General features: G+C 43.5%; 1 long non-coding RNA gene and 1 pseudogene across 1 annotated transcript; one reads left to right on the plus strand and one right to left on the minus strand.

The window, feature by feature from the left end:
• Nucleotides 1-7,639: 7,639 nt before the first annotated feature.
• LOC108531665 (uncharacterized) lies at nt 7,640-17,466 on the minus strand. The gene is made up of 3 exons (XR_001886236.1): nt 17,390-17,466; nt 9,649-9,770; nt 7,640-8,034 (listed from the first exon to the last, which is right to left on the minus strand). It is a non-coding gene; the product is annotated as an uncharacterized LOC108531665 (long non-coding RNA).
• LOC108531664 (selenide, water dikinase 1 pseudogene) lies at nt 11,330-12,668 on the plus strand (annotated as a pseudogene).
• Nucleotides 17,467-18,039: the final 573 nt, after the last annotated feature.

The following is an 18,039-nucleotide window of genomic DNA, read 5'->3' on the forward strand; positions in this document are numbered from 1 at the left end:
TACTTTGTATGATTTTAATATCTTATGTTTGTTGAGACTTGTTTAATTCAGTATTATGGTAGATATTCATAAATGTTCCTTGTATACTTGGAATGAATGAGTATCTTTCTGGTTTTTGTGATTTATAAAATGTCTAGTTGAGACATTTATAAATTAGTTGCTACAGCTGGTAAAGTCTTCTACATCCTTACTGATTTCCTGTCTACTTTTTCATTCAGTTATTGAGAGAGTAGGTTGAGATCTTCAACAATGACCATAGATCTGTCTATTTCTCCTTTTGGATGTAATAGTTCTCTATTTACTGTGAAGCTCTGTTCTTAGGAACACAGACATTTGTGGCTGTTATATCATCTGATGAGATGACCACTTATTCAATATGAAATGGCCCTTTTTGTTCCTGGTAATATTCTTTGTTCTAAATTCTACTTTGATATAAACATAGCCAGTCCAACTAGTTTGATCACACATAATATATCTTTCAATTCTTTTAAACGAATTGGATCAGATTTATTGTATGTTTCTCTCAGACAGCATATAGTTGAGCATTACTTTTGCTAATCCAAATTGACTATCTGTCTTTTGATTGGTGTGTTTATATCATTTCCATCTCATATAATTATTAATATGTTAGATTTAAAACTTTTATCTTGCTGTTTATTATATATTTATTCTGTCTGCAGTTTGTTTCCTTTTGCTCATTTTGCCTTTTGCATTAAATTTTAATTTCATTTTATCTTCACTTTGGGCTTACTAGTTTTGCCTCCTTGGTTTACCTTTTTGGTTGCTTTACAGCTTACAATATCCATCTTTCACTTATCACTGAGTATCTTTCATAACATTATAACACATCACTTATCATGTAAGAGCCTTACAACAGAATGCTTTTTCTTCATCTATCCTCTATGCTATGCTATTATGGTCACATCTTTAGCTTTGATATACTCTATAGACCTAACAATAAATACGTTGTTACTTATTTTTCTTTGAGCAATCAACAATGAGAAATACTACCTTTTTAAAGTTGATCCCCCTTCCTGATCTCTCTTTCTGGGCCTCCAGTTATATATTAGACTGCCTTTTCCCCTCTGTTGGGCTATTTATCTTGAGAAGTTTCTAATGCTGTATATTCAGGTTCACTCTTCTTTTCTTCTGCGTGTGTAGCCTGTCATCTCATTCAGTGTATTATTCTTCCTTTCAGTTTTTATTTTTTTAACCAAAAGGAATATAATTCATTCATATAACTCATTCTTATATTTTCTATTTCTCTCCTCAATCTGCTCATGTTTTCTTCTACATTTTTAACATGTAGAGTATACCTGTGTTCATGTCCTTGTTTGCTATTTCTACCACCTCTGTCATTTGGGGTGTTTCTATTTAATGATTTTTATTTGGGTTAATGACCTCATTTTTCTGCTTCTTTCTTGCCTGGTAATTTTTGACTGGATGCCAGACATTGCAAAATTTAAATTGTTGGGTGTTTGATTTTGTTTTCTTTAAATAGTATGCAATTTATTCTGGCTCACAGGTTACTTTAAATCAGTTAGATCCTTTCAAGTTTTGCTTTTACGCTTCGTTAGAGAAGAGGCAGAATAATAGCCTTTGGTCCAGAACTAACTTAGAGTCATTATTAAGGGGATACCCTTTTGAGGATTCTATTGGATGTCTCATGTCTTATGAGGGCTTTTGACTCTAGTCAGTGGTAACTCAATTATCCCAATCCCTGCTGAGCTCTGGGAATTATTCTGCTGTCTCCATTCCAGTACTTCTAGTAGTTCTTCCCTGGCCATTGGTAGTGTTTTGTTTTGTTTTGTTTTGTTTTGTTTTTTTCAGTCATGCACAGATCAATACCTAGCCAAACATCCATGGGGAGCCCTCTGCAGATCTCCAGAGCTCTTTTTATAGCTGCTCCTTCTTCCCTGGTATTCTGTCCCATATACACTCAGTTCTCACTTAATATCATTGATAAATTCTTAGAAATTGCCACTTTGAGCAAAACAACATATAATTAAACCAATTTTACCATAGGCTAATTGACATAAACAAGAAATAAGTTTCTATGGCACATTTCTGGTCACATAAACATCACCAAACTTCTACATAAAGACCAAAACACTTCTAATATTAAATATTGAAATAACTGTGAGCTATACAGACATTTAAGACAGATTAATAAAAACAAGCAAGATAATTCTTTACCCAACTATTCAGTTCAGGATCTCAGGTGGCTGGACCCTATCCCAGCAGCTCAGGGCACAAGGTGAGACCCAACCCTGGATAGGATGCCATTTCATCACAGGGCACACTCACACACACGCTCACACTCACTTGGTCCGGGAGAATTTAGACATGCCGATCAACCTACTGTGCACAGCTTTGGAATGTGGGAGGAAATCAGAGTACCCAGAGGAAAACGCAGACATGAGATCATGCAAACTTCACACAGACCGTGGCCCCAGTGAGGAATCGATATTTTTTTCCTCATCAGTGTTATGAAATGAAGTTATTTGAGGACCTGCTACATTCTATTTGACCTCCTCTACATCTGAGCACTGTCTCCTCAACCCAATAAGGGCACTAGCCTTAGTTTCAGTCTCTCCTCCCTAACTTGTATCCTGAAATTTGCCTCTAGGATGCAAGCTGGTGCCATCATAGGGCTGACTTGACTTCTCTTGCTTATCACACTTCTTGTCTACCAAGTATCCAGTGTCTAAAAACTGTTGTTTCATGTGCTTTGCCTGATTTTCTAGTTGTTTAAAGCAAAAGTATTAAAATCTGGTCCCTGTCACTAAATTTTGATCAAAAGTAAAAATATGTCATCATTGAGTTTTACATGTCAATCATTTTTAATTTCTGGAATATCTGTTTGATTCTTTTACAAATCTTCCTGTTCTTCACTCACTTTTGGGTTGTTCTTTTACATTTTGAAATTTAACAAATTATTTTCTATGTCTGAAAGTGTTAACATCTGAAGTCTTCAAGGATCTGATGTTTCTCTGTTTGCTGACCTTCACTCAAAGTACCTTGTTATTTTGTGTGGGGGGTGTGTGTGTGTGCGCGCGCGCGTGCGCGTGCGCGTGTGTGTGTGTTACTATGAAGTGCTCATTTTTATCTGGAACTTTGAGAATGAAGATAAATTCTTCTAATTGGAATCAGTTTTTGCTTCTGGAAGATACTGATGGAAACTACCAGTCCTCAGTCATTTCAATCTCAAATTGAGATTTTTGTGGACCTCCCAGGTGGCAGGTTTGATAGCAGTAAACAATGAAAAGGGCTAGTTTGTTGCAATTTTTCAGGGAATATTCCCATCTCCTCAATTCAATTCCACCTCTTAAGTCTGAATATTATCTTTGCAGTCCTCTGCAGGTGTGAAAGTGGGTGTCTTCTACTCCACCCTTAAACTGATGTTGCTCATTAGAGTCCCAGTTTTATAAAGTGGATGCCCTATTCCAATCTCCACCTTACATGGACGCTGGGCATTGAATGCCACACCATAACATTTGAGACCAGGCCAGCAAGGACCTAACCAAATACCTCAAGTCCAAAGCCAGGTAATGAATTCTACTTACTTCTCAGAGATTCTGCTTTCATTTTTGCCTTACTATTCTTTGATATCTTGTCTCATATTCGTTTAGAAATTTTTAAAATATATTTATCCAGTACATCCAACTGTTTTCAGCAAGAGAGTCAGTTTAGGTGTCTTGTTCATCATATTGGCAGAAGCCAAAATACCACTGTGTTCTTAATTTTGACTCTAGTGTGTTTGACAAATGTATTTTGATAAAGTCAATTTTAACAACATTTTCCTTTGTATCTGCTATCATGGCTTAAGCGGTTTGAAAACAAATTGGGGGAGGGGACGTTGCCTGTTTTTTTCTTCTAGTATTTTATAGCTTTATTATTTACATTAACTATTTAATTATCTGGAAGTTATGAAAGATTTAAATTGATGTTTTTCAAAATAATTAACCATTTGTCTCAGCACTGTATATGGAACAATCTGTTTCTGGTTTCTTGTATTATCTTTATGTACTTGATTCTCATACAGATTATTATCTGTTCCTGTACTATCCATATTGGTTCACCAAACCATCTTTGGATTCTTGCAGTAGTGTGCAAGAATCCAAAACACTATGCTGTTTTAGTTACTGTATATGTTTAGAATGTTTCTCTCTGGAATAGTAAGTTAAACCTATTATTCCTTTCTATAATGATTCTACTTTCTTTCTTGTCATGACATTTCTGTGTTCACACACAGTTCTAGGATCTAGACTGGGAAGTCATTAAAATGTATGCTAATTTGGGAAGAATTGATATTGGACTCCATCACAAAGTCACTTGATTTTGTTCTCATGTTAATCCTTTAATGAGGGGTAATTTTTCAAGGTCCCATGAAGGAAAGATGGCAGTCTCATGGCTTCTATGGCCAATCTTAAGTAACACAGAGTCCTATGGTCCCTTTGTCACAAACACAATCCCATATCTGAAGCTAAAATGAGTTTTAATAAGGTATATTTCAGTCTGTATTCATATTCACGCCTGTCCCCATCAACCCTTGCAAGGGCCTGCTGCAAGGAAGTAACCAGCAGACAGGAAGCAGTGTGTTTTCTACACCTTCCTTCTTTCCTCTTGGCCCGTCCCTCGGCATGTAGAAGCAGTGCTGGCCATTCCAGGGTTGATTGGATGAAGTAGAAGGAGAATTAAGAGAAGAACATTCTTACCTACCTGACACTGTCAGAAGCTGGATTCACGTACTGAGCTTGGCCGATGCTTCCACCTCGTGTTTTCTCTAACGGAACACTTTCATGGTCCTCTGAACTGTCACTAGGAGTCTCTCACTTTCTTTTATCTGGTCATGTAGTTGGCTTTACTAGGTGGCCACTTACTTGATCTATAGTCCTCAAGAATCCAGCGATAGCTTCAGCTTTTCTTCATTGAGTTCAATTTGCCTTCACAAGTTCCCAGATAACCTCACACTGGGTTTCACACATGGCCCACTTCCGGTCCAGAGAAACACCTTCTTTGTCCCAAGTGCTATTCATGCAAATCAGTCCCCACCCTCCCCATCCCCATGCTACCATCAGCTCGTCCATCCACACCTGCCTAGCTCATTTTCTACCCCTCGCTCAAGAAGGAGTCAAGCACCAGCCCACTATGCCCCTCACTGAAAACGGACATATATGAAATTTTCTACATGGTTTTGTTGACTTGAAGGAAGAAGAACCAACACTGTACACACACATACACACACACACACACACTCCTTGTTTTATATAAGTAAAAGTTCACCTCAAAGTTCTTTTCAGAAACACTTCCTTCAAAATCTCTCTCCTGGGCCGGGCACAGTGGCTCACACCTGTAATCCCAGCACTTTGGGAGCCTGAGGCGGGCAGATCATTTGACTTCAGGAGTTGGAGACCAGCCTGGCCAACATGGTGAAACCCTGTCCCTACTAAAAACACAAAAATTAGCCAGCCATGGTAGGGGACGCCTGTAACCCCAGCTACTCATGAGACTGAGGAAGGAGAATTTCTTGAACCTTGGAGGTGGAGGTTACAGTGAGTCAAGATTGTGCCACTGCATTCCAGCCTGGGCGACAGAGCAAGACTCTGTCTCAAAAAAAAGAATTAAAAAAATATAAAAAATCTCTCTCCTGACTCATTGATATGCCTGATACGGATGAGAGGTTTCAGAGACACCAGTTGTCGATCCACCACCCCAAAACTTGTTCATGGCAGTCCCTTTGGTTTGTGGCACCTATTGTCTTCATGCCTCAGCCAGAAATAAGAAGGGTCCTCTTCAAAACTTTGTTAGGCTAGGTCAGAAAGTTAGATGAGGGATGAATACTGCTTCAGTCCGTTTTGTGCTGCTGTAACAAAATCCCTGAGACTGGGTCATTTATAAAGAACAGAAATTTCTCACAGTTCTGGGGGCTGGAAAGCCCTGGATCAAGGCAGCAGCTGAGCTAATGAGGGCTGCTCTCTGCTTCCAAGATGGCACCTTGAATGCTGCATCCTCCAAGAAGGAGGAATGCTGTGTCCTCACATGACAGAAGGCAGAAGGGCAAGAGGGCAAAAGGGGACCAACTCCCTTAGTCAAGACTCTGTAGAAGGGTACCTAATCCATTCAGAAAAAAGGAGCCCCCATGGCCTAATCATCTGGAGTGTCCCACCTGTCGATACCATCACATTGGCAACTCCTGAATGTTGGAGGGAACATGTGTGAACCCTAGCAGATATGTAATCCTCTTGAGGGCCGATATGATTTGGCTGTGTCCCTCTCCAAATCTCATCTTGAACTGTAGCTCCCATAATCCTCACGTGTTGTGAGAGGGACCCAGTGGGAGATAATTGAATCATGGGTGCAGTTTCCCCCATACTGTTCTTGTGGTAGTGAATAAGTCTCACGAGATCTGATGGTTTTAGAAGGGATTATCTCCCCTTTTGCTTGGCTCTCATTCTCTCTCTTGCCTACTGCCATGTAAGACATGTCTTTCACCTTCCACCACAATTGTGAGGCCTCCCCAGTCACATGGAACTGTGAGTCCATTAAACTTCTTTTTCTTTATAAAGTATCCAGTGTTGGGTATGTCTTTATTAGCAGCATGAGAACAGACTAACAAAAGGGTGATACATTTGATGTGCAGACTGAGGCTCAGATCACCTGCCTGTTCTGAGAAACCTGGGCTTTCGATACAATGACCACAAACATCCTCCCCAGAGGTCTTCTTCCCACAGCCCCTGTCACCCTTCAACCCTCCCTCTGAGGTTCCCCTACTAATTATGTCCATTTTGTGCACCACCCACCTAGGCTCCCATTCTCATAGAACATTTCCCTTTCCCCTCAAATGTACAAGAGTGTCAAGCGGCCCTGCTCCTGGAACTCCTGCATTCTTCATGAAAGAAGCACATCAGCATTTTATGAGCCTCTCCTAAAGGAAGATAATGCCCAGCTTCATCACCAAATGACCTTCCTTTCAATGATACCTTCCTCCTCTTGTATGGCCACAGAGAACATTCATGACCACATCCCATCAAATGCCAAAGTTGTCTGAAGTCCCTGGGCTTCAGGGACCGGTAACCCCACCCATTACAGGACACAGTTTTGTGGGTCCCAACACGAACAGAAGCATGATAGTCTCTAGGCCCAGCCAGGAGCATTCACTTATAAAGTAAGGACCCCAATTTTTTTTAACTTTTCTCCATTCCACAATTTTCTTTTTTTATTTTTTGAGACGGAGTCTCGCTCTGTCACCCAGGCTGGAGTGCAGTGGCCGGATCTCAGCTCACTGCAAACTCTGCCTCCCAGGGTTTACGCCATTCTCCTGCCTCAGCCTCCCGAGTAGCTGGGACTACAGGCGCCCGCCACCTCGCCCAGCTAGTTTTTTGTATTTTTTAGTAGAGACGGGGTTTCAGCATGTTAGCCAGGATGGTCTCGATCTCCTGACCTCGTGATCTGCCCGTCTCGGCCTCCCAAAGTGCTGGGATGACAGGCTTGAGCCACCGTGCCCAGCCCCACAATTTTCTATAGAATGGTTTTTAAGGATCCAGAAAGTTCTGATCCTATCCCCACATATCCCTGGCCATGAAGAAAATAAATCGATATCCTTTGCCACAAGGCACAGTTCCTATACATTATCTTTAGACCAAAATTGATCACTGATAAAATACAGGTTTGTCATGGGGTTCAGTAGCCCTTAGATTATTCTGTGAAAAACAGAATACTATATGAGAGGATTTTGCTGATCCTTCCCAATCTAAGATCAATCATTCTGATCCCAAACACTTTTATTTTCCTTTGATCTTTAGTTTGTCAAGGAGACACAGGTGCCTTGGCAAGGAGATGAAAGAGAAGGACAGGTGAACATTTAAAGGAGAGGCCACAAGTTCTGGTCTCTTCGGAAGGTTTGTGTGCTTGCTGGTTCTATATCATGCCGTTCATCTCTCTCTGCTCAAATCTGAAGAGTTGACTGGAAATTCTGAAGATATATCTGATATTCAAACTTCCTCTGACTTCTCTGATCATTTCTAGAGACCCCTTGGTGATAGAAGAAAGCAAGTCATGTCAACAGCAGAGCCGGGGAATCTTTTCCCGTTGTTCCAGCTGTGCTTATCAGAGGCCTCTTCCCTTCCCTAGACAGCTCGAGATGGAGTTGAATTGGGATTTGTAAAAGTAAACAATGCAAAACCCAAGTTGGTGTTTTTTCTATCACCCAATGAATGACAGGCTGTGAGTAAGAACTGAAGAGAACTCAACAAGACTGCTTTTCCTAAGGCTGACGGAGAAGCCAGTTATGGGGGACAGTGGCGGCAGGGAGGGAGTGAAACTCCTCAGCTGAGGCTGACTTCACACTGCAGCTCTGTCAACGGCCCTGGAAGACAGTTGCCTCTGTTGACTACCAAAGTCTCCTCCTGTCATCCTTAGGAATGTTTTCAAAACATCTACAAACACTGTTTTATTTTCTAGAAGCAAACATATTTTTTAAATAGCCTGGGTTTTCTTCATACCCTGTGGTCAGAGACCCATGAGACTTTAGGCTGCTTTCCCCAGATACACACTCCGGCTAACTCGAGAATTCACCTAGAGGTTGAGGTAAATTCTGTCAGTCTAGTTGGCTCATCCTAAATCATGCATTTAACTTTTAAGTAAACAGACCCTTTATTTATAAAGGCTTCATTTAAAAGCCAACAACAGTCATTATAGAGTAGAGCAGGCCGGGTGCAATGGCTCATGCCTATAATCCCAGCACTCTGGGAGGCGGAGGCGGGAGGATCACTAGGTCAAGAGATAGAGACCATCCTGGCTAACACGGTGAAACCCTGTCTCTACTAAAAATACAAAAAAAAAAAAAAAATTAGGCAGGTTTGGTGGAGGGAGCCTGTAGTCCCAGCGACTCAGGAGGCTGAGGCAGGAGAATGGTGTGAACCCGGGAGGCGGAGCTTGTAGTGAGCCAAGGTCGTGCCACTGCACTCCAGCCTGGGCGACAGAGCGAGACTCTGTCTCAAAAAAAAAAAAGAGAGAATAGAGCAGTCATAGCTGTCTTAGATACAGATTACTGTTCATACGGTCACCAACATCATCACATCCTTGGGAAGGCCACTCCATAAAGGGATCGGTTCACCGGGTTGAAGTCATACTACCTCCCGGGAGCAAGCTGGGTAAGCACATTCCTGGGTACCATCTTAACAACTGCAAAGCTATACAGAGATTATAAAGTCCCTCTCACCCTCTCCTGCTTCTAGCATCTCCCTGGCAGAAATACTCACAGAAATCCTGAATCAAGAAAATGCTTTCATTAGGATCCCAACCTTCTGTTTAAAATAGCAAAGTCATACTCTGCTGTTTTTCTAGTAAATTACAAAACAGGTTAAGTTAGAAACACAGACACATACAGACTATGACTGACAACCAATCTGTTGGTAAATTTGGTGGCATTTAGAAATGTCTTCCTATTTAGAAGGTTAAATTCGTGAAAAAAGAACAGAGCTGGCTGGGCACGGTGGCTAACGCTTGTAATTCCAGCACTTCAGGAGGCCGAGGCAGGAGGATCACCTGAGGTCAGGAGTTCAAGACCAGCCTGGCCAACATAGTGAAATCCTGTCTTTACTAAAAAAAAACTACAAAAACTTAGCTGAGCATGGTGGTGGGCACCTGTAATCCCAGTTACTTGGGAGGCTGAGGCAGGGAGAACTGCTGGAACCTGGGAGTGGTGGCTATAGTGAGCCACGATGGTGCCACTGCACTCCAGCCTGGGCGACAGAGCAACACTGCATCTAGAAAAAAAAAAAAGAAAAAACAGCTGTTACATTGTTTTTGACCATATGAAATAAAGTTGCTTTGCCTTCTTTAAAGAAAGTAGGAATAGGCTTCCTCCCTCACCCTTTACAGCCTTACCCAATCAAGGTTGGGATCCATCCAAACACAGCACTGGGCACTCAAGAGCCGCCTCTCTACTGTGTAGCTGATGCCCTTGAAATGGCCACAATGGTAACAACCCATAACCCTGTTCGTCTTGCTACCTTCATTTGAGGACTGAAGCTTCCAGTAAACAAGGGCACAGGGTAAATGGGTGACTCCAGAATGTGACATGGCAATAGATTCCCTAGCAGTAACATTCCATGGGAGGTGCAAAACTACAGAAAACTCAGGTAGCAATTTATGATGAAGACTATAGTTTTTCATTCATCTAATCAGAGCAATAGAAATACAGGTCTGAGAGAACATCTCACAGCAGCATCAAAGAACCTAGTTACAAACCAGGAAGTGAGCTGGGGTTACCTGACACTGTGATTTTTCAGCTATCAAAACAAGGGACCGGGCGTGGTGGCTCATGCCTGTAATCTCAGCACTTTGGGAGGCCGAGGCAGGTGGATCATGAGATCAGGAGATCCAGACCATCCTGGCTAATACGGTGAAACCTCGTCTCTACTAAAAAATACAAAAAATTTAGCGAGGCATGGTGGCAGGCACCTGTAGTCCCAGCTACTCCAGAGGCTGAGGCAGGAGAATGGCGTGAACCCGGGAGGCGGAGCTTGCAGTGAGCCGAGATAGCGCCACTGCACTCCAGCCTGGACGACAGAGCGAGACTCTGTCTCAAAAAACAAACAACAAAAACAAACAAAAACAATCAAGGAAAATCTAATACTCTGTATGCTGGCAAATGCTGAGCCTAAGAATGTTTCTGGGGCTTTGGGGTTGCAGGAAGACAGGCATATGTGCGTGCACACACACAAACACATGCACATTTATGCCTGTGTAAACACTCACTCATCTATTCATATTTTGAGGGTTCAGTTCGTAGTGGTTCCAAATCATTTCAGCTTGCTTTGGGTGTAGTTCATATCTACAATCCTTGTAGCACCACATATCCCTAAGTTTAACTGAATTTAAACAGTAGACCCAAAATATAGAATGATAGCACGATTCTTTGACTTCTAAAGTCAAAAAAGCAGAATCTGAGTTATTTCATGTTATGAACTAAATGTATTCTCCCCAAATTTATATGTTGGAGCCCTAATCCCCCAAGTGATGGTATCAGGAGGGGTCCTTTGGGAAGTGATTAGGTCGTGAGGGTGGAGGTCTCATGGATAAGATTAGTACCTTTATAACAAGAGACATGAGAGAGATGATCTCTCTCTCCATCATGTGATCTTGGACTTCCCAGCCTCCAGAACGGTAAAAAATTTCTATTCCTGTTGCTTAAGCCACCCAGTCTATGATGTTTTTGTTTATAGCAGCCTGAGCTAAGACACTTCGATTTTATTGTTCTATCTTACCACTCTGTGTTTAAAATTTAAAAAGCGAACACAATATATTTCTTTAAGTTGCAGCTATGTTTTTTAAAAGAAAAATATACTTAAGAAGTGTATTCAATCATTTCCTTAAGTTGAATATTATCTTTAAAATTGAAATATATACACTTTAAATTGTCTTAAAACTGAAGAATAAATCAGCCCCGCGCCTAGCCGACGGGAGCGCGGCAGCCCGGCTCCCGCAGGGTCACGCCGAGCCAAGGGAGCCCACGCGGCGCCCAGGCAGGAGCCCGGGTCCCCGCAGCCGCGGGCCGCGGCATTTTTATTCAGGGCATGCTTAAGGGAGGCCCGCCGCGCCCGGTGCATTGTGGGAGCCGCTCGTGGCCCGTTTTCCGGGAGGAGGCGGATGGCGCAAAGCAAGCCGTGTATCTGTAAAGAACCCAGCCAACCCGCAGAGGGAGGGGTGGGGGTGAGCTGTGAGGAGAGCAGGCCCAAGAGTCCTTTAACCCGGAAAATTACAAATTGGACAAGAGCTTCCAGCTAACCAGATTCACTGAAGGACACAGGCTGCGAAGTGCCCCAAGATGTCTTGCAAAAATTGCTAGAATCTTTATAGGAGAACCACTTCCAAGAAGATGAGCAGTTTCTGGGAGCCGTTACGCCAAGGCTTGGCATTGGAATGGATACTTGTCTCATTCCTTTGAGGCACGGTGGGCTTTCCGTGGTTCAAACCACAGATTACATTTACTGGATCGTAAACTACCCTTCCGTGATGGGCAGGATAGCACGTGCCAATGTCTTCAGTGACCTCTACACAATGGGAGTCACAGAATGTGACAATATGCTAATGCTCCTTGGAGTCGGTAATAAAGTGACCGACAGGGAAAGGGATAAAATGGTGTCTCTGATTATCCAGGGTTTTAAAGACGCAGCTGAGGAAGCAGGAATGTCTGTAACGGGCGGCCAAACCATACTAAACCCCATGATTGCCCTGGGAAGAGTTGCTACCACTATCTGCCAGCCCAATGAATTTATCATGGCCAGCCCCAAGTTGGACCAGCAACAGGGGTTGGTGTCCCCTCCTGGGATCTGTGAGGCAACAGCTGAAGGACGAATAAATTTGAAGTTGGGGAAGACCTACACATGCACCACATCCCTAACCTGCAGAACCCTGGAGATACAGTATTAGAGTCCAGCCCCTCTGACAATCCAGAGGTATCTACTGAGCATTTTATTCAACAATACCGTTCATGCTCCTTAATGACAGCACAGCCGGCCAGCCTCATGTAACAATAAAATTTTGAGTACAACTATACTGCCAAGGGAGAGACTCTTTTATTCTAAAATTATTTCAGCCATTTGGTTGCCCTCTTCAGCAATCAGTTTAAGAAATTGGGGCCGGGCGCAATGGCTCACGCCTGTAATCCCAGCACTTTGGGAGACCAAGGCAGGTGGATGACGAGGTCAGGAGATCAAGACCATCCTGGCTAACACAGTGAAACCCCGTCTCTACTAAATAATACAAAAATATTAGCCGGGCGTGGTGGCAGGCACCTGTAGTCCCAGCTACTCAGGAGGCTGAGGCAGGAGAATGGCATGAACCCGGGAGGCAGAGCTTGCAGTGAGCCAAGATCGTGCCACTGCACTCCAGCCTGGGCAACAGAGCTAGGCTCCCTCAAGAGAGAAAGAGAGAGAGAAAAGAAAGAGAGAAAGAGAGCGAGGAGGGAAGGAAGGAAGGAAGAAAGGAAGGAAGGAAGGAAGGAAGGAAGGGAAGGAAGATAGATTGGAGTCAACTATATATTGATATCCAGATTCTAAATTTTAAGTATCAATTTCTCTTTTAATCTTAGATGTCGTGGTGGAAGGAAAAATCAGTGAGCAAATAAGCAATCCCAGAAAAAATGTAGCTATTTGATGCCTTTATGCCTTACGACAATGTTGAACGCAATGAGAAGGATAGGTTCCCTTTATTGAAAGTTTTTTGTGAAAAATTAGTTTTTCACTATATTCCAGACCTAAATCAATGTGCACTACTTTGGACATTAGCCTTGGAAGAAGGAACAGCTCTTTCTCTTCTGGCACCACAGTGTATCTGCATTTGATTTTCTCTCATTGTGCATGAGCACCTCACGGGCCACAAAGATGCGCTTTGAGAGCACCCTGAGACGAAGTTTATTTTGAAAGGAACAACAACCAACACCAGCAACCAACACCACCACCAGACCCACAGGGGCTGTCCAATGTACATTATTATCATCTCCTTGTGTTATGAGTATTGAGTTTTAGAACACAGTTTGGAAAGTGCTAATTTAGAATATTAATGTCTTTATCTTTAATTTTACTTTTCATTCTGTAAACATAACTAGCTTATAAACAATTTTGTTTCAAATGCACTAGACTTTTTAGCTAATTCAATTGTAAGTAACTTTAATTAAAAATGTCAAGTTTATACTCATCAAAAAAAGAATAAATGAAGAAGATAATTTATTACATAATCACTAACAAAAATCTTGCCATGTAGAGAAGGAGGTATTAAAAAGGATTCACTTCAAGGAGTCAATCCACAGGGTGCATCTCTGCACTTGCTGTACCCACTTCCTGGAACGTTCTTACCCAGATACCCCCCTAGCAATGGCTTACACTTCTTCAGGCCTCTGCCCAAATACCAGCTTATCCAAGAAGTCTTCCTTGACTACCACCCACCTCCATCCATGTCTATTGTCCTAGCTAGATTCATTTTTCTTCATTTCACCAGTTTCCTGTCAAGCTGTTTATTGGTTGACTCATCACTCACTGTGTTTCTTCTTCACTAAGAGCTCCCCGTTCCCTGGGAACAAAAAAAACTTCACTTTCTATTGTTTACATGGTTAATTTTTGAACCCAGAACAGTACCTGGTCTGCCCCCAAGCAGACACTGGGGGGAAAAATGACTAGGTGATTTCTGTATCAATTACTGCATGCTTTACACTAATTTGGACTGCCACCTTTATTAGGAAAAGTCATGTCTCAATATACTCAAGGATGAAAGCTCACATTTACTGTCTACAGAATGAATGCCCATATTGGTGGTGGAAGTGGGGAGAGAAAAGGGAAGAATCTCAGCAAACGGAAGGCCATTCTCATCAGCTGGGGGTGCAGCTGGAGCCACGTCATTCACTCCACCAGCTCTGCTGGAGGTAAGAAGCTTCACAGACCTGCTCTTGCCTTTTTCTTCGTATCTTTAAAGAAAATCCAGAGCACCATCTAGTAAACATGTGCAGACTTCTGAGGAACCTCAGGGTTCCAGCTATAAAAAGCATCAAATACCAAAACGAAGCTTACTAAGCAGCTGGACACAAGACAGGACAGGAAACAATGGGGAACTAGGGCAAGAAGAGCAAATCCCCTCTTGGCTGGCCACACCCTCATTCCAGCCTCGCACCATGGTGCCAATTAATAGGGACATTCACCTCGCTTTGCTCTCAACTGTGATGCATCTGTATCAGTCACAGCTGTAAATAGAAACACTAATCTCAAAGCATATAAGGCAAAAATGAACCTGTATCTAGGTTTTCTCCTCTTTGTCATTGATCTATTTGGCCACCAAGGTTCATGCTGTTCAAATGATTTCAGATTTATTTTAAATACACTTTAAAGCTAACAGCACAAGCTTTTGCCCATTTATTTTACTTATTGTTCCTTTTCTCTGGGCTAGTTTCACTATATATGTTCTTCCAAATAAATAGTAGAAATACCATTATAAGTTCCAAAAGATAAAAGAAAAAAACCTCATGCAATTTTGATGGAGAAATTGAGGGCAAGAGGTGCAGCACTGGCCCCATCCTTGGGATAACCACTCCAACATTGATCCTTCAGGGTCACGGCATCTTCCTCTGGTGCCATCGATGCACCTGCTGTCTCCCGCTGAAAACCTATTTCTTTTCTTATGCTTTTTTTGAGATGGAGTTTCACTCCTGTTGCCCAGGCTGGAGTGCAATGGAGCAATCTTGGCTCACTGCAACCTCTGCCTCCCAGGTTCAAGTGTTTCTCCTGCCTCAGCCTCCCAAGTACCTGGGATTACAGACACCCACCACTACACCCAACTAGTTTCTGTATTTTTTTTTTTTTTTTTTTTTTTTTTTTTTTTTTTTTTTTTTGTAGAGACGGGGTTTTACCATATTGGCCAGGCTGGTCTCAAACTCCTGACATCAGGTGATCCTCCTGTGTAGGCCTCCCAAAGTGGCTGGGATTATAGGTGTGAGCCACCATGCCCGGCCCTGAAAACTTATTTGTCCCATTGTATGTCTTACCTCGGAGAGCTTTAGGAAGCCACACCCCAATGGGGTTCTGAGAGTCAAATGATTCCTGCCCCCTAACTGCCACCCTCTACTGCCACTTCCTCCTGCTGTGGCCATGGCCTCGAGCCTACACCATTGCAGGGCCGACTGCCTCTGTGTGGTAGGGCTTCATTAGGAGAGATTCCAATTGAAGGTTGTCTGGGATGGATGGCCAGGCACAAAATGGCAGCCACAGTTAGTGATAGAGGGGGCTGGCCTGCCCCCCAGCTGCAGCACACTGGCCCAGGGGGTGGTGGAGGGGATCTGACAGACTGCCTCCATCTGCTGAGGTCATCTTCAGTTGTGGTCCACACTGACCCTTCCCAGCTTCTCTCAGCCTGTGTGTGTCCCCACGGCCCCTTTTCTCTGGACCTCTTGGATACTCAGAGCAGCTCTGAAAAGACCAGGATGAGCAGGCTTTGGAGACTCCTTGAAGCCCTCCTGCTTCAGGAATGGCCATTCTGCAGCCCTGACCAGTCACTACCTTTCCAGAGCTCCAGTCCCTCACTCTTCTCATTTATCCTAGCCTTACCTGCCTGTTACAAAGCCACCTCAACCTGCCTCAAACTCAAGTTACAATTAACCTCCTCTGTGTTTGCTTTCACAATGAGCAGATCCCTGACCTCACAGCCAGTCAGTTTTCCTCAACCTGGGTTACATGTCAAACCCTTTCTCCCCACCAAGGCTCTTCCTTTCCCAGTTGGCCTTCTGACCAATCTCCACTCTTGCCTTCTTCTAAGTTGTGTTCCACATGGCGCAGGTGCCCTCACTTAAAAGGAAAAAAAAAAGTGATCCTGTATCTCCTCTGCTTAAGACCCTTCCTTCAAAGGCTTCCCAAGGCTTCTACGATAAAAGTTGAAAATTTAAACCTGGTTTGCAAGTTCTCATAGCAAGTTCTCATAGCATCTCGGCCTCCTTTCCTGGCCTCAGCTTGCACCATTATCTCACACACCTTACTCCAGTCAATTGCTCTATAAAACCTACTCTCTTCCTATAGGAAGTTCGTCAGGGCAGAAGCTCTCTGAGGGTGAATGTCTGTTTCTGTTTGCCTGACACTTTTTGTATCCCCAGTACATAGATAATGCCTGGCATATAGGTGTTCAATAACTGTTAAATGAATGACTGGATGACTGAATGACTGAATCAATAAATGAATGAGAAAACTATAAAGTATTCCTTGTTACAGGAGTACCAAGAGTGACCAGGGTAAGCTGCAGAGCCCAAGGCCAGCTCTGATTAGATGGGCCTCTCACTCCCAAGTACTAAACACCTGTAGTAAGACACAATCAAATCTGAGAGGAAGCCTCAATGTTCCCAGTAGACACAGGAGCTCAGAAAGAGAGCTGGTTAAGCATGAGGCATTGTTGGGGGGCATGAGTTCATATTTCTTACAGCTATACATATCTGCAACCCCCAAAGAAGCCACCATAAGCAGTGCTTTTGCACTGGCTCTTTGACCCACTAGAATGGCCTTTCCTCCTCCTCCACGGCCTACCCCAGCCCTGAGAGTAGAAGAACACAAGCATTTGCAGCCTTGGAGTGTGAGCTACTTTGGGGTGGTTGCAATATTAGGGGTGACAGAGGACAACTGCAGCTTGGGGTCAGGAGTGTCCTGGGGGTTGAGCCAAGTAAGGTAGCAGGAAGTCCTGTGGTCCCCAACTTTTCTCAGCTAGGCCTGCCAATGTATCCACAGAAGTTTCTCCTCAACCAAAGCAGGTGAGCGTGGTGAAATTGTGAAACTGCAGCAGAGGGGTCACACAAATGACCACGATGGCCTTGGAAACTTGGTTAAGAATTAGGCGGGAAAATCAAGTCATCACGCACTGCTGTGTGGTTACTGGGTGCTGAAGGCTGAGACCACTCAGAAGTAAAGGCTGAACCCAGTCCTCAGGGCCTTCTAGTCCACCCAGCCACAGAACCAGGGCACCAACCCCTAAGAATTTTGAGGGTGGAACATTCTGATGGCAGTTGAAGCCAACAGTTGAGGGAAGGTTCAGGGCAGGACTCACAGTCCAGAGACGGGTACAAATACACTGGAAAGAGGGGCTTGGAGAGGGAGACAGGGCCGGGCAAGGCTGCTGGGGAAAGAGAAGAAAAGGGATGTGGGGCACAGGGGCCTGCTAAAGATATGAAAGAAAAGATGAAGGCTCGGGGCACCCAAGGGGCTAAGAACCCAAAGGGACCAAGGAACCAGAAGGCAAACTAATCACACTGTGGGTCTTTTGGGGGGCATCCAGCCTGGAGAAGAGCAGCCCAGCCACTTTCCCAGCCACCGAGTGAACAGGCAGGAGTCATGGCTGTCTCTGTCTCTGGAATGAGCTGATGCTCTGCAAAGAGTGTTCATTGGGTATTTGGACAACAAAAAGTCCTGGTGCTAGCTGAGCCAATAGGCACAAACCAGAACAAGTTTCAAAAACTAAACGCAGTCATTCACTCATTCATTCAACAAATACTTATTGAACACCTGTGAGCTG

The sequence above is a fragment of the Rhinopithecus bieti genome, unplaced genomic scaffold (assembly GCF_001698545.2).
Source record: "Rhinopithecus bieti isolate Rb0 unplaced genomic scaffold, ASM169854v2 scaffold_9696, whole genome shotgun sequence".
Taxonomy (NCBI): domain Eukaryota; kingdom Metazoa; phylum Chordata; class Mammalia; order Primates; family Cercopithecidae; genus Rhinopithecus; species Rhinopithecus bieti.